At 40.3% G+C, this 18,098-nt stretch overlaps 1 long non-coding RNA gene across 1 annotated transcript in view; it reads left to right on the top strand.

Annotated features, from left to right (window-relative positions):
• LOC144583966 (uncharacterized) overlaps nucleotides 1–15,830 on the top strand; it is a 42,796-nt gene extending 26,966 nt beyond the window's left edge. The window contains exon 3 of the long non-coding RNA XR_013537915.1: nucleotides 15,732–15,830. This is a non-coding gene — a long non-coding RNA (uncharacterized LOC144583966). The remainder of the gene's footprint in view (nucleotides 1–15,731) is intronic.
• The last annotated feature ends 2,268 nt before the right edge of the window (nucleotides 15,831–18,098 follow it).

Below are 18,098 nucleotides of genomic sequence, written 5' to 3'. Positions count from 1 at the left end.
CCTCTTGGGCTTGCACAGCATAGACCCAGAACTGCATAACTACATATCTGTGAAGATTCTCAGTCATCCTGGTGAACTTATCTGCATGCTGAGTCATGGCAACTGGACGTCTTTCTTATTAGGTTGAAATGTTTCACTACCCATCCAAGTATTGTAGCTTCTTCAGTCAACTCTCCTCAGACTGAAGAAGCTACTTGGATGAGTAACTAAATGTTCCAACCAAATAAGAAAGAAGTCCATTTGCATCACAACATAGTATACATGTGACCATTTCAGCTATTTCTCATGTGCTCAGACACACCCTTAGGTCAGTTGTGCCCTTAGCTGTACACCCAGCTGTGCACCAGGTATCCCCCAAATGGTGAAACCTCTGCACACAATTTGCCTTATGTGCACAGTATTTCACAACAGGAATCTGACCATTACTTCACACAATGCAGATCATCATAGTGCCATGCTTTAAATGGTTTTTTTTAAAAAAAAAAAAGTTAAAGACACACACACACACACACACACACACACACACACACACACACACACACACACACACACAAAACTTCCTGAAGCCTGGTAGTTATTTGCATAGAACCATCTGTTAACTATTCTGGGAAACAAAAACAGCCTTGGGCAGCTTGGAACGCAGTCTGGGTCTATACTTTTCTCTTCCAGCCTCTCTCTCCAGACACATGTTTTCTTCATACTTTTGGCTGGTTTGTGGCCAGTTGCTTTGTAGCCAGTGTAGGATGAAGTCATGTGTTGCCAATAACCAACTATTCCATACCTAAGCTCCAACTTTATTTGCATCCATAATGAAGAAGTCTTTTCAAATCAGCTTGGCAAGTCCTTTCTTGTTCAGCAGGCAATAGTTCTTTCATTTCAGGAGACAATTTTTTGGATAAACCCTGAACCATACTCTTATTTGAGACATTGTGGGGTTTCCTGAGCCTTAGATTTCAAAGGAGAACTATAATGTTTTCAAATGTACGCTGCCCTTCACAATGAGGGATGGTATCTCATGGGAACTGATGAGGAGGATGTTGTATGGTGCTTGATGGTGCATATACATCCCATTTCCAGCTCAGTGGGGGTAGGGGGGGCAATGAAACACAAATATTAAGATGTTAATTGGCTATTAGATTTTTGAAGCAAAATTATTTTTCAAGGACATTTTAAAAAGTATACCATCATTATGTTCCCCCAATATATTCTGTAATAATTTTTATTCAGAATGGATTTGAACACTCTACATTAGTGGACCATTTGATTTGACCTCTCACACACCACGTTTTGTCATGGGTACTGATGCCCATCACCTATGCACCAACTAGCCATTTCCTTGGCTGCTATGCATTTGCCATTGGCCACAAAAGACTCCATGTATCTACAGACTCCTCCTTATGAGGTCCTTTGTCATGGTGTGATCTGGTCTCACCAGCAACAAAGAAGTGTACTTATATGTAGTGCTTGAGCATGCACGGCGTGTTTGATACAGAGAAGAAAATGAAGAAATAAATAGATCCACCCAATTCTTAGTGTGAGAAATGCATCCCCATCGGCACATATCGTAAAGGCTGTCTTTCTTGGGACATGGTTCCCAATACTATAAACCAGTATTTAAAAACCAATGGAAAGCAGGAATGTTTCAAAATATTTTTTTCTGATTGACTCAATCAATCAATCAATCAATCAATCAATCAATCAATCAATCAATCAATCAATCAATCAATCAATCAATCAATCAATCAATCAATCAATCAATCAATCAATCAATCAATCAATCAATCAGTAGTGGCCAGCAGAGACTCAACTAACTGGGAAAGCATTTCTGTTGTTCTTAACAGCTTAAAATAAAGCATCTATGGAGTCCTTATGTGAGGTTCTAGACGAAGCTGGCTGATAGGAAAGGATCCAAGGAACCGTTACTTTAATATTTTATGTAAAAACTTATTTTGCCATTATACACGGTTCTTTGTTTCTTTTAATTTTTAATTACCCTTATCATTTATTCTTTCTAGTATGCTTGATTCACACTAATCACTTTCCATTAAAATCATCATTCACGGTAATCCCTGCCTATAGACTTACATTCTAGCAAGTGTGGTTCTGTTTGATTGTGACTGTGGATTGCATTGAACAAGCCTGGCTATGGAGGAGATTCGGATGGTCCCATTGACCACACACAAGCCTCACCTTCAAAAAAACCAAACCAAACAAGACAAATTAGGCAACAGGTATCTAGGCCTTCCTAAAATCTAAACTAGGCTGCTGCTATGTGTTGTGTTTGTAAGGGATTGCCTAGGAAAAGTATTTGGAGTCTAGACCTGATTAATCCATGTAAACAACGTGTGTGCTATGGCAAACTGATGAGTTTCCCAGCTCTGAAGAGTCTCCAAGTGCTATTTGCCTCTATTTCTCTGAGTAAAGCCACCAATATATATTTGAAGCATGCCCTAACATGACTACCTCTTCTAAAATGGCACCCTAGTAGGCAAATTCAAATGACATATATGGAATCAAGAGTGAAATATGTGCTTATGTAATATTAAGAGGAACTCTTAAATTCCTATATGTGGTACCTCCAGTTCTTGACAATTGCCACATCAGAAGTAGTTCTTTATTTTGTATCATTTGAAAGAGTATATCTAGACATTTTTTTTAAACTCAGGGAAAGATAACAAACTCAAACAGAGTAATGAAAATTGGACCTTAGGGATTGCTGCAATGTAATAAAATACAGTAGAAGCAAAATAGCTACAAAATTAATAGTATTTTGTTGATGTGATGTTCTAGATAATGTGTTTAACTCCGCTGAATACCACCTGCTGTATATTCATGGCTGGATTTGGCCTTACTCTGAATGAACACATAATTATTCTTCCACTGTCCTCAATAATAATCCATTAGTCGGAGTAGCCAGACAAGTCTCTAGGGCTTTTCTTTCCTGAAAAATGCCAACCGAATACCGTAAGTGTGATCCTGCTAGTAGATTATCAGAGTACATAAAACAAAAATACACTAAATCATCCTAATTTATTCTAGCAAAAAGCCTGGAGACATGTCATAGTTAAGATAGATATACTCACAATGGGATCCTTTGAGTTCAGATGATCAATATCTCATGGTAAAAAATAATAATTATATACTTTGATCCCTTGAATGAAAGTTTTTGAATCCATCAGGCAGCATAAATCATATTTAATTATTTAAAGAAAATGTTTACAGACTTTTAGGTCTGTTTGGATTTGTCAGAGGAAAATCGCTGGAGACTTATTTCCTCTCTGTGTCTATTCATTATGTTAGTGAGGGACACACTGGATCTAATGGAAGTAGGAAGATGTGGACAAGCAGAACAACGGGAAAGGTTCTGTTCCACGTCATACATTTTATTCTTGTTTGTTTGCTTGCTTGATTAAATGATAATGTACATCCCCTACACCATCTTGCTTTAGCACGGGAAACAGCATAAACAATATATATCATGTTCAGACACAGCCCTGTGGCAAGGCTGGGCACCTGCTGAATGGGGCACTCCCCATATGCTCTCATGCAGGGAGAGGACAGGGAAATGGGGGATAGGATGGGATCCCTACCCTTCTTTTATAACATGGGTGATGGCTCCTCAAATGTGAGGCTAGGTTTCACCCAGAGGTGAATGACCTTCTTGCAAAAGTACTGAAACAGGGTTCTACATCTGGCTTTGACTGGTTTATTGTCTGTGGCACTACCTATATAGCATGGGCAAGGGGTGCTATCAACACAGTATGAAACACTATTCCAACGGTGTTATATACTGAATTTTCCAGCAAATGACTTCTCTGGTATATGTGATACTTTAAGGTCATAACTCCCCTCTCTCATTCACAATTTCCCTCATTTCATTGAGTACTAAAATCCTGTTACTTAGTGTAGTAAGTCACGCTAGAGTAGATCCATTGAATCAGTGGGGATTTGGGAAGTCAACTCCTCTATTGATTAAAACTGATCTACTCTAGTTGTGGCTTCCTATGCTATGCAGCAAGACTCAGCCAGTGTGATTTAAATTATTTCTAAATGTGTATCTGGAGAATGAACTTTATTCAGCCAAAATTTGGTACTTCAAAGGCTCTTTCCTGATTTGAATATTAATGACATGCAATGCAATTCGATGCATTTTTCCTTAGCACACCCCCACCATGCTCAATGGGGCTTACTCTCAGATAAGTTTATACAGGACTAGAGCCTAGGATGCATTCCTGTATCCTTCTACCCTGGGAGTATATCCCACTGAATTCAGTGAGGCATACTAAATACAGTGGTGCCCCGCATAGCGAGGTTAATCCGTTCTGGATTAACCGTCGCTATGGGGAAACATCGCTATACGGAACCAAAAACACCATAGAAACGCATTAAACTAAGTTTAATGCGTTCCTATGGCTCCTAAACTCACCGTTGTACGAAGTTTCCCCATAGCGGCGCCATTTTCACACCCTCGGTAAGCGAGGGCAGGGCTCGAAAACACTGTGCGTGGCCATTTTGGGCATCCGGCAGCCATTTTGGAATCGCCAATCAGCTGTTTTTAAAAAATAGCTATGCGAAAAATGGTAAACGAAACGCTTACCCATCGTCGCAAAGCGATTTTTTCCCTATCTAAACATCGCAATGCAATCGCTTTTGCGATCACAATTGCAACGTCGCTATGCAGATTCATCGTTAAACGGTGCATTCGTTAGGCGAGGCACCACTGTATATAGGATTAGATGGTTAAACTTGTTCTTAAATCTGGTTCTATAATTAGTAGGGATAGAGGTCATAACCCATATACATTTCCTGCGTATAAGCATACACAAGATTTCAGTGTCAGAGTGCTGAAATTTTGTTGGGTCATATCATTGATTAGTTGGGTCATTTCAAGTGTCATGAGTGGCAACAATGTCTGCCTCTCTGCTCTACTATTTAACAAACATAAGATAATCAAGAAAAAAAATCTTCATTTGAATTTGCTTGTGAAATTCTTGTTTGTATTCTCCTGATTTTTTAAAAAATATTCACAGCTTGGGATATTTTTTTAAAAAAAAAATACTGTAAAGAGTATTCTACTTGGCAAGTAAACACATTTCTTTTCGTTCGTTTAGTCATGTCCGACTCTTCGTGACCCCATGGACCAGAGCACGCCAGGCCCTCCTATCTTCTACTGCCTCCCGGAGTTGTGTCAAATTCATGTTGGTTGCTTCGCAGACACTGTCCAGCCATCTCATCCTCGGTCGTCCCCTTCTCCTCTTGCCATCATACTTTCCCAACATCAGGGTCTTTTCGAGGGAGTCTTTTCTTCTCATTAGATGGCCAAAGTACTGGAGCCTCAGCTTCAGGATCTGTCCCTCCAGTGAGCACTCAGGGTTGATTTCCTTTAGAATTGATAGGTTTGTTCTCCTTGCAGTCCAGGGGATTCTCAAGAGCCTCCTCCAGCACCACAATTCAAAGGCATCAATTCTTCGGCGGTCTGCTTTCTTTATGGTCCAGCTCTCACTTCCATACATCACGACAGGAAAAACCATAGCTTTGACTATTCGGACTTTTGTTGGCAAGGTGATGTCTCTGCTTTTTAAGATGCTGTCAAGATTTGTCATCGCTTTCCTCCCAAGAAGCAGGCGTCTTTTAATTTCGTGGCTGCTGTCTCCATCTACAGTGATCATGGAGCCCAGGAAAATAAAATCTGTCACTGCCTCCATATCTTCCCCTTCTATTTCCCAGGAGGTGATGCGACCAGTCGCCATGATCTTAGTTTTTTTGATGTTGACACATTTCTTTAGTATTCATAAATGTAAATGTAAATTAAAAATTACATTTTTTGAGAAAGAAGGTATCCATCCAATTACCCCTTCTTCATAAAACTGCATAAACATTAGGTTGACAAGATAGAATAACATCATAATGTCTCCAGGGGAAGGAGACATTTCTGATTTGTTTTTAAATTCATTTTGGGGACTCATATTCAGAAAATTATTACTTCTGCTTTAAATTGAATTGCTGGCATCCTGATCAAATTATCTCACCTGCGATTTCCATCCTCAGTGTCAGAATAAGAGAGGAAAAAAGTCTGCTATGTATCGCCTGCCCAGTCACCATGTGCCCTCCACGTTGGAGGGGCCCCAAGGTAGATCTTCCTCAGTATCCCTTGCATTTTTGGTAAAGGAGGGATCAGGTGATGGGTGGTACCCACCAAGACAATGGAATGAGTCTTAACGTTTCTTCTCTTTCCTTGGAAAGATGGCTACTGATGGAGGCAATGTGATGAGAGGAAGAACCAAAGAGCATTTGATTGTGTCCAGTCCACAGAGATGGGCCTTTCTTAACCCAGCTGTCTCATTTCTTCACTTACTAACATTTCCTAGAAGCTTAAGTGTCTCATCTCTTCTTCCTTTACTAGAATTTCCTTGACTCCAGAATTTCATATGCATTCACTTTGATCAGATAATAAGCTAGAGAAAGCCCCATGAACTTGTGTAACAGATTTTAAGTTGTGGCGAGTTAACACTTAAATTGTTATAATGAAATGAATAGTCATTCAAAATGTATTATTAATCGCTCTGAGTCTGCAGCATTAGCAGAGAGTTCATCATTATTCTGAACTTAATAATGAATGAGGAAACAAGGTATTGCAAAGCACAATTAGTCACAATTCTGCATTATATAGTCTTTCGTATAGTTTTCCTCTGTCATTAAAGTAACTGTGTTCCCGGCTCCATTATAAACTTGAAGAGCTTGTGCTTGCATTTCTTCTGACAAGGGGGCACCTCTATAATTTCTGTCAGATTTAATTGAGTGTCAGGAAAAGAGAGAAAGGGGTCTCTGTATCTAACAGAACAACACAATTTCCCCTTCTGCTATCTGTTCCTGTTTTATAATACTTATCATCTTAATAAAGCACGTCAGTTTATTTTAGAATTCTTCTAGCAGACGTACATAGATGGCATACTAACAAGGAGTGCAGAGGGGGGAGAGAGAGAGAGAGAGAGAATTAGAGAGTAAAAGAGAATAATGAAGGAGGAAATGGTTTGATCAAAACAGAATGGGTTGGATCCATAATGCTCCTTTTAATGGAGGGGCTCCTTTTCGTTTTGTAAAGCACTGAGATTCTGTAAAAAACCACTTCAGTACTGAGGAAAATGATGGAGGGCATTTTCAGCAGTTCCCCATTTCCCTTTGCAATTCCCACATCACTTACCTTCTCCACTGAGAAAAAGCCCTCCTCCTCCTCCAGCAGACTTCTAATCAAAATTCTGTTTTCGGCCCATGTAATTTTTACCCCCAAAGTGAATGGTGAGCTTCATTAGTTTTGAACCAAAGCTGTCCCAAGAGCCATCAGATAAAAATTGACCAGCTTTCACCCCTCCAAATTACAGGTCATTGTGGGTGGGTGCTATAGGGTCATCAGAAGAAGGGCTCTTAATACTTAAAAATTGCCCAAGGCAGATGGTGTTTGAACACACTAGTTCTCTTGTTGCTTTAACTCTTAGAACTGGGGTGGGCATAGGGATATGCCATTAGTTGTTGCTGCTCTGGAACAGTACAGTGGTGCCTCGCTTAACGAGCGCACCGTACAACGACGAATCCGCATAGCGATCCCCTTTTCGGGATCGCTAATGCAGAGGCATACCGATCGTTCCAATGGGCAAAACTTGCATAGCGACGATCAGTAAGCGTTTCGCTTACTGATCTTCGCTTTGCGATGCCCGTGGATCAGCTGTTCTGCGGTTCTAAAATGGCTGCCGGATGCCCAAAATGGCCACGCGCAGCGTTTTCACGCCCTCCCCTCGCTTACCGAGGGCGCTAAAATGGCTGCCGCTATGGAGGAAACTTCGCTGAACGGTAAGTTTAGGGCCCATTGGAATGCATTAAACGATGTTTAATGTGTTCCAATGGGTTTTTATGTTCCGTTCAGCGATGTTTTCACATAGCGAGGGTTAATCCGGAACGGATTAACCTCGCTATGCGAGGCACCACTGTACATCCCAGCATACTCCATTCTAGGAACCCCACCTGACAGACAGACACCCACAGACATCTAAATGTGGCTCACCTGGGAGAAAAGCCTAAGCAGGAAGTCTTTGTTGTCTACTGTAGGCCTAGTCCTACTTAGCTTCCTATTCAGAAAGGAAGCTTCAAACAAATACTAGGGCAGATTTCTTTTTGAACAGGAAGCTAAGCAGAGCTAACCCTATGTTAGGCTACAAAGCCTTCCAGGAGACCCTTATCCTAGAGGAGCCGCCTATACCTGTCAGTCAGTTTGGACTCCCAGAAAAGAGAATTCTAAGATCCGTAGTCCAAAAACAACCCAAAAGGGCACATCTCTACTAATAAAGCTCCTTCATGTATTCCAGTGGCTGCAAGAAACGAGCACCATATAATGGGAGGGGGAATGTGAGAACATCCTCTATCCCAGGATAAAGTGCTCACTTCCTGCAACAGACTGGTAGTACTGTACTTACAAATTGGTGACCTCCAAAAGGTTCTGTCACTAACAGCATTGCCCAGGTTTTGTGTCTTACAAGAGCAGTGAAAACAAGAGTGGATTTTCCCCAGGAAATAATCTTTTTTACCTCCTCACTATTCCTTCCCTCTACCCCCACTCTCACCCGATGAAAAGTTTTCCTGCAGGGTTCTGTGTAGGATATTAACTCCAAGCTGCTAAGTTACATTTGTATTGCAGATACCCTTATCACATTGTTGCAGCGAACCCTTGAAGACAGAGAGAGAAGTTATCTTTGGCAAAGAAAAGGTTTCTGTTCTTATCACTTAAAATAATGGAAGAAAAAGTCAAAAAATATTCTAGAAATGTGTTGTTTACAGTATATCTAGTGCCATAATATACTTTTGGACATCATAAAATTGGCCATGAATATGAATTACCTGATATGGAGGCAATGAGAAGATATTTCCCTTGAAGACGGTAAAGATGGCATGGTTGCTACAGAATTTATGTTTGGTTCCCACACACACAAAAACACACACTGTCAGAAGAAGCTGAAGTTATTGCCATGCTAGTTCATATGTATTTCATAATTTCAGTTCAGATGATACAAAATGTGCCTAGTGAGATACATGATATACTGTGTTTCATGGCTAATAGCTGCAGTGTATTATTGGCCCAAATCCTGTTGCTTAGTGTAAGTCAAATCATAACCTTTCCTCCATTCCTCCCAATAAACAAGCTCACCCTACTGTGATTCTCTGGGGTTCAAGCACACATTCACTTGGTGTGTTCCAAGAATTATGACATGTGTGCTTACTTGACCATGGAGGAACAGATCAAAAGTTACACTTCAGCTTACACTAAGCAACAGGATTTCAGCCATTATTGGACTGATCCTCTGGTAAGTTTCCTAAACTGATCTCCATCTCCCATTTTTGTTTTATTAATTGGATGAAATAGAATGTCCAAAAACATTTTAAATAGATTTCTCAGGCTTGGGCATGACTGTTTCGAACAAATGATAATACTAAACCTGTCCAATTCTTTCAAATTTCAGCATCTGAAATTCACTTCCATCATTCTCCTATAGTGGTTATATTATTATAGCTGTTAGACTGCAGTTCCCAGAAGCCTTCACTACCAGCTGTGGTGGCTAGGGTTTCTGGGAGTTAGAGTTCAAGAATACTTGGGTTGGAAACTATTGCCCTACAACATAATCCTTCCTGCTGCAAAACATACTTAGACCTCAGAGGTCCTGCTTTTATCAGCCACTGTCCCGGTGACCACAAATTTCCTGGAAAATACATATAGCCCATCCCACTTCTATATCCTATGGGAAGTAATTTTTCTTTGGCCAAAGAAGTCTTCTAGTTCTTTCAAATAATCTATGTTGATATTCAGAACTGTTGCCAAAGTGTGCAATTACATGGTCTGGAATACAAGTTTGCCCACCTCATATTGCTTAGAGATGTATCCCAACATGCATGCCATTTCTCCAAGAGGTTCCCCTCCAATTTGGGATAGAAAGACAGTCTGCCTGCTAACGTTCTCATAAAGCATTCTGCCTCATGATTATATGAAAGTGTAAACCTGTACTTTGTATGAATCTCTTCTTCTTTGTTGAAAAAAGAATATGACCAGACCAAACAGCCAAACTCCCCCCCCCATATTTTAACCTTCTCTCCATTTGTATCTTCTTAACAGTTTCTCATAAAATTATAATGAGGTTGTCCCCCAAAAAGCTTATCTTGTATGTTATATGTGTTTGTCCAAATACGGACAAAATTCCAGTCAGAGGCCCCTTCTTTGATTGGGTCAAATTCATGTTGGTAGCTTTGATGACACTGTCCAACCATCTCATCCTCTGTCGTCCCCTTCTCCTCTTGCCTTCGCACTTTCCCAACATCAGGGTCTTTTTCAGGGGGATTTATCTTCTCAGCACAGAATGTAGCTTTTCCTTAATAGTCATCTCATTGATAATAACAGCAGACAGAAAAGCCTGATAGCAAATTCCTTGCTTGTATGAGTAGGTACTGTGGATTCTGTGGAGCAACAATCAGAATGAACAAACTGTTAAGTAGTAGTACTGATCATGTATACACTGCTTTCTTGCAAGTCAAGATGCCCAGTACCAATCAATTTTTTGATGCATTTTTAAAATTCCCACAAACACCTCCTCCCATTCCTGGCACAAGCAACATAATAAAATGCATCAATAACACAACAAAAGCTGGATAATCTGCTGCCCTTTCATGACGCTCAGAATCTGCTGCCTGAGATAATGCCTCCTTCTACCCCAAAGGTAGCACCCCTCACTACACCAGAAAGATTTGCTTTCATGGGAGCAAACTCTCTTCAAGTGATCCTTCTGTCCCGCTTGGCCCCAAAACATAGAAGCCCTGCAGCTGGACCATATCCAGCTTGGGCACAGATTGGGGCTGAAGCATGTTTCCCCATACATTGTGTGATTATCAGGAAACAGATTGCACAAGGAGTCCAACTTTCAATCTACAGTGGGGTCTTGACTTGAGAACTTAATCCGTATTGGAAGGCGGTTCTCAAGTCAAAAAGTTCTCAGGTCAAATCTGCATTTCCCATAGGAATGCATTGAAAACCATTTGATCCGTATCTGCTCTTTTCCGTCCATAGAAACTAATGGAAAGCTGCTATTCTGCCTTCGACCACTAGAGGGGGATTTTTTGTTTCTTTTTTTCTTAGGTCAAGAAAGGTTCAGGGAAGGCAGGGAAAATACAGTCCAGGCAGTACCAGGCAGTCTGAAGACTGTCTCCCAATCCACTCTCTAAACGCTGGGAGGAGTGAGGAAGCAGACAGGCACCCTTTTCACTGGCCAACAGTTAACTGAAAGTTCACATTTTGCACTTTCCCTGCCTCCCACGTGTTTTTTTTTCAGTTCTTAACTCAAATCTAAGTATGTAAGTCAAGTGAATATTTTCCTATGAGAGCGGTTCTTAAGTCAAAATGTTCTTAACTCAAGCCGTTCTTAAGTCAAGACCCCACTGTACAGTATTTCCCCATGGGATTATACCCTAAACTAAGGCACAAACTCAATGAGCCTGAGGGTTCAACTATGGATGGATGTCATGTGCATATGCAGATCTGTGTGTTATGTGTGGTGGAAATTCTTCTTAGCTAAACTAATAACAATAATCTTAGAATGGCAGAGCTGAAACGGACCCTGTAGATCACTGAGCCCAGCTCAAGGAGGCATAGTGGGGAACCAAACTCTCAACCTCTGGCCCAGAGACCTAAATCACTGAGCTATCAGAAGCATAACGGCTGTAGAAGCAACAATAGCAGGCTGTAGGTATTCAAGCAATAGTCATGGCAGCAGAAGTGGCAGTACCAAAGTAAGATAGCACCACGGGTTGACAACTGCAATGTGTTTTATTGCTCTTGGGAGCCTGTGGAAACTAAAAAATTAATTAACATTGGTTCAGTGCTGCAGCTGAGCTAATGACTCACTTGGCTTCTGTTCTGAGCAGCAGGAAAGGAGGCTATTCTTTCCTTCAGCGCAGTGTAGAACAGAAGAGTTTGGGGGAGGGAAATTTTAAACAGAAATTTGCCATGCTACTCATCACTTTGTGGAGCCATAGTGATGAGTTCCTTTCCTATTATTGTCAGCATTGCTTCTGTTTGCAAAAGCCATTCAGCACCTTGCTCTTTGTAATGCGTTGGATTGCCTGTTACCAGCCAGCCAGGTAGAGGCACAGAAATAGTCTCTGGATCCTACTAGTGGCTAATTCTGGTACTGCAGCAAATGGTTACAAAAATAAGCCATTGAGATTGATAGAGAACTGGAGTGAAACTTGAAAAAATTCCATCAATGTGTCTGTAAAAATGCCCCAAAATAACGTTTGAAGTGATTTTTGAAAGTAATGGGAAAATGTTACTTACTGCAAGGTAAGTTTACAACTATTCATCATTTTACTTTTTAAAAAATAACCTAGTTACTTTCTTGCTACCAGCATGAATTTGACCCAACTTCGGGAGGCAGTGGAAGACAGGAGGGCCTGGCGTACTCTGGTCCATGGGGTCACAAAGAGTCGGACACGACTTAACGACTAAACAAAAGTTACTTTCTTACTAGATCAACAGTAAATATTTACAACTAGTATGCTGCTTAAAGCCGGATAATTTTAAGCTTTGTATAAGATCTACACATGTCTGTGGATGTAAATTCTGACTTGTTTTATCCTTCTTTTATCCATACACAATAAACAAGACAACGAAAGCACTTTCTCTGCTCAACATGAGCTCCTTTGAGACAACAGACTTTTCTGGAGGATTAGTCTTGAACAAGACCAGTTTATTAGTGAGAACTTCTTCCTTTCCTTCTTTGTACATTTCTGTAAAAATGTGCAAAAGTGGAAAGGAGATAATTGTTGCTTTGTTGTATGGCCCAGTAAAATTAGTACTATTGGAGGGTGTTCTTGCTGTTGTTTTGTATTAACAAAGAGATACCACACAAGGGAAAATCTCAGAAGCTGACTTGTTTTAAATCCGTTAACCACTTCTCACCCAAAGACAAAGCAATTTTCAGGGCTGTTTTTCATCAGGTGTGAGTGGTAGCGAGCAGAAGAAGGTATCCTCTAGTCCATTGTTGTTGCCAACATGCAGGCTGTCCTTTGCTATGTAAAGCTTGGCATCCTTTTTCCTGCTGCAAACGTTGACACAATGTTGTGCAGCAATACTGAGCCATTTTCTGGTTTTTGAATCATGAGCATAGAAGCACAACATCCCACATTCATAAGCCAGAGGTTTTTTGAACAACTGAATCTGTCTATTTCCCTATCTCTGCTGAGGAAGCTTGCTGGGCTTCTGTACTTTGGGGCTGGACAGAGGTTTCTTTAAAAAAAAACACAAAACAACATTCCATTTGTGCTTGTTAAAAATTGTGTTACATGGGTTGCTTATAATTATTTGGTTTTTGCATCTTGGTTTCTTCTTAGTTGTCTCTTTTATATATATATAAACATTTAAACCGTTCATGTGTGTATTTTAGTATATAATATTGGCTACTATCATAATATTACTTTCAGAGTATACAATGTTTTCAAAATCCTCTAGAAAAATATCTAATGAAAGTAATTCTGGTTTCAAATCTGTATAATTTTGAAGTGATTTAACCAACAAACTTTGTATTTTATACCAATAATAATATGTTCCTAAAACATAATAGATGTTATCTAAAGCATTTTATACAGTTTTTCTTTATATAATTGTTTAGCCATTTCTATCTCCACATCTTCTATCATGTCTATATCAATATCATATCTATTGTATATTCATTAAGTCAGACCTGGGCAAAGTGCGGCCCGAGGGCCACATACAGCCCGCGAGCCGCTCCTGTTCAGCACATCAGTGGTCGTTCCAGTCCGGTGTTCAAGCCCAAGACAGACAGGATTTCTCTCACTGAATAAGTTGAACATCAAAACCATATATAGCTTTTTGTCTAAAACAGTTGCTTATCTTTTATTTTTAAGTAAAGTTGGTTCGGCCCCTGAACACAGTTCAGATTTTTCATGTGGCCCCCTATAGAAATTAATTGCCCACCCCTGCATTAAGTACTATTTGTTTTGCCCCATCCTTATATCTAGCTTTAATATTACCTTAAAGATCATCATTTTATGCCTTTATCCTGATTAATGATCCCTTATTTCAGTTTAAATCCTTTTTTAAAATATACAGTGGTGCCCTGCAGCAGAAAAAAACCCATTGGAATGCATTGAAAATTGGTCAATGCGTTCCAATTCGGAAATACCTCATTGTCCAGTGAAGATTGCCCATAGAGAACCACCGATCAGCTGTTTTAAAACACTGTCTTCTGAAGCAGGGGTCCCAAAAGCAGCCATTTTGAGAAGGGAGGGAAGCCATTTTACAAAGGGAAGCCATTTTGCGGAACAGGAAAAAATCATCATTTAGCAAACTAAAGGTTCGCGAATCAGGCTCCTAATTGACGTCAAGCGAAAAAAACCCATTGGAACCATCGTTTTGTGGATCACAATAGCAATCGCAAAAAAGTCATAATTAAGCAATTTCGACATCATGCGGGGTAAGCGTCAAGCTGGGCACCACTGTATAAGATATGCCCCTTTACAATTCCAGAAGTGAAGTATATACATGCTGTCAACGTTGAGGCTACCTTAATATGTTTCCCTTTTTCATCTTTCAAAGTAACTCCTTTTATTTGTCTTTTCCCAATTCTTGTTTCTATCTTCCTAAACATTCTGCTGTCCCTTGTGTCACCTGAAAACATTTTATACACTCCATTAGATCTTTATGCACTTGATCTACCTCTAATATATCTTCCAGACTATTTTTAATTAATTCAGCTGATTTTCTCCCCTTCTCTTCCCTTAACACAGCTAAAATTCTCCTTGGCTCTAGGGTTAGAATTAAATCTCCTAAATTTTTCCCTCTAATTTTCTCCAACCCTTCTTTTGGTTGGCATACATCATCCACCACCCTTGCATTTCCTTGTTCCCTGTTCCCTGTCTCTTGTTGAATATAGTCCTTCTTTAGTTGCTCCTTGAATGATTTCATCTCTTTGTTATGTGATCTCACTATTTCTAAGAAGGGTAGATTTTGTTTCATCCCAACATTTTCCTTGTTGTAGCATTATGTCCCAAGATGCCAAGTACTTGTATTTCAAGTAAAAGATGTCCAGTAGCTTAGAGCAGTCAGTCCAGTTCCATCAATAATTGGTTCAATAAGTCCACTTTAGTAAGTTAATCACCTTTAGGGTTAATTTGAATCCAGTCTCTGACGTAAGGTGGCAGCCCTGGTCACTCGATATTTGTATTAGACTTTCCAAAGTTAATTGTCTATGTTTTAGTCAGTTCTCAGAAGAAGAAGAAAGGAAAGTCAAAATAGAGTTCCAAGTCTGAGTATTCAAGGTCATGTTCTGGGCTTTTTGCCAATCCTGTAGATAACCGTAACAGTTTTACTCCCAGCGTTGTTTGGCTAAAATAATTTTAAGAGGAAAATTTCTTAATTTTAATGATAAAGCAATACCAGACTTCCTTTCTTGAAGTATCATTAAGTGTTTAATTAATGTCCAATTAATTTTATTTGTGTCTCTTTCCCCTTCTCCAGATCCACCAGTGCTCAATTTAGTGGTTGGACTAAGAGATGCTTTTTTCTGTTAAAGGGGATATTCCTTCCAGGGATAGTCATAGAACAGTATAATTAAGATTTTGTATCTCACCCAGTGGTAATGCAGATGTTAAATTGGCTGATTTATCGCTTCTTCTTTTGCCAGCTGCCAACGACTTGCAAGCAAGCTAATTCATCTGCTTGTTTCTGCCCGCTGGTTGATTGAGGAGTTTCCTGGATCAAACATGGGTAACCACCATCCCCCCCATGATCAATAGGCTTCTCCCCCATTTCACCACCTCTTCAGGGTGGTTTTAACCCCCTGGGGGGTCCCAAACAGAATTCAGCCCAGGGGACAGAGCTCCACCCTCCTGCGGCCGTCTCGTCGCAGCATCAAGCTGGAAGACTGGACAGAGGTTTCTTATTCTCCTTGTCTGTTTATAAATAAACACAGCAGACTGGGGAATAACAGAGTGTTGGGTTCTTGCACTACCAGTTTGCTTGAATGTGACTGATGATTAGGAAGAGAGAGATGTGTGCAGAAAAAATTATATGTGAAAAGGCATTGGAGAGGTAGCTAGAAGAAATGGTGGTAGGTACAACTGTTCCCTCATCAGTGGAAGAAGACAAGGAGCAGGCAGCAACTGTACCTTTCCTCTAGGGGCAATCCTGGGTAAGGGCCAGCCATTTCTTAACAGGTCCTTAGAGCTATCGCACGATGGAAGAATGATCACTCCAAAGAATTTGACATTGAGGAAGCAGCCAGTACAGAGGGCTTCCTGCTGAAAGTGCTGTCTCTTCAAAGCAGTAGGGCCTTTCTCAGGGTTATCAGATGAATTTACTCCTCCTGCTGCTTTGCTGTCTGAGTTGATGCCCTCATGGTTGTTACAGCCCTACTTATCCATCCTGAGCTAGCCTGTTTTTTGGGTTTGTTTTCCCTGACGACAGACAGACAGACAGACAGACAGACAGACAGGGAGGGAGGGAGGGAGGGAGGGAGGGAGGGAGGGAAAGGAAAGGAAGGGGGGAAGTGATCATTTCTGAGCACACTGTTTAGAAACAACACTTCACATAATTTGGAATCTGACTCTCAATATACAATGTATTGCTGAGAGAGATGTGTGTGAATATGAGACATGAATAGCCCATTTATTTGTAAGAGTTTCATATATTAAACAAGATCAAAATGCTCTCAGAAAATTATCTCCTCATTCCCCATGCTCATTTATACAGGTAATATACAATAGTGAAGGCATTGCAGAAAAGAGTGTTGTATAAGCCAGGTTATAGCCATTTAGAACAGTCATGTACAAATACAAGTTAAAATGTGATGGGGATTATGATATTGGCTTCCAAATTGGATTTGCAGTCATTATACTAAAATATAGATAAGAATTATATTAAGAGCCTGGCTCCAGCTGATTGAATTGTGAATAGAAGGGAAGAAATACTACTCTTTAGAATAGCATTCCTCCATCTCAAACCCCACCAGAGCTTGTGCTAACAAAAGGAATTGGAGGAAAGGAAAGGAAGACAAGGGCTTTTAAAAAAAAGATGGGAAAAAAGACCCACTATAAATTTCATCTGTTCCAGATGGCTCTCACCCCCCCCCTTTCAAAATGGTATATAATGATCAGCAAGAAAATTGTGATCTCTGGCATAACAACAGCATTCCTCCTTCAAGGGCAACATTGCATAATTTGTGACTTGCTCAGTAACAGCAAGTAGCCTGTCACATGTTTAACAGCACCAGGGGTAGAAATGTTTCTTTTGGATACTACATTTCCTGTCCACATTTTTTCTCCCTGCTTGTTTGTTTGCTTGTTTGTTCATTCATTCGTTCGCTCATTTTCACTCCACATTTCTCCATAAAAAGAGCCGTAGGCAGCTTACAGCAAAAGGCAGCATTTAATGCTAACAAATGCAAAGGACTACATGCGGATGGACTGCAAAGATGGAGCCAGCCTACCCTCCTGTGGGAGGTAGTTCCAAAGTCTGGGAGCAGCAACAGAGAAGGTCCTCCCTGTGTCCCCAACAAATGTGCCTGTGAAGGTGGTGGGACTGAGAGAAAGGCCTCTCCTGATGATCTTAATACTTGAGCTGGCTCATAAAGGGAGATGCGGTCTTTGAGATAACTGGGCCCAGGCCCTTTAGGGCTTTATAAGTTAGAACCAGCACTTTGAATTCAGCCTATACACAGATTGGTAGCCAGTGGAGCTGCTGTAAGCTTTTCACATCTTCCACCGCCACGTAGGCAACAAAGCTAAGGAAGGATACATTTCTCACACATTCACCTTTTTAAAACATTTCATCCCATTCAAATTGTGAAAAAAACAATAGCACATTTTTGTAAATTATTTTCAGAAACAAACCAAAAGGAATTCTAAACCAGCTGCCTTGGCTAAACTCTATGTGTCCAGTTATTTGTAGTATGGAACGAGTCTTGTTGCACCTGCCTGTCACGTAGCTTTGAAATATACGAATCTGCTGAAATGAGCTGAAAGATAAGAAACCTACAGAAAAAAAATATGGC

This window comes from Pogona vitticeps, chromosome 1 (genome assembly GCF_051106095.1).
Source record: "Pogona vitticeps strain Pit_001003342236 chromosome 1, PviZW2.1, whole genome shotgun sequence".
Taxonomy (NCBI): Eukaryota; Metazoa; Chordata; class Lepidosauria; order Squamata; family Agamidae; genus Pogona; species Pogona vitticeps.
This window is presented reverse-complemented; position numbering and strand designations above follow the sequence as displayed.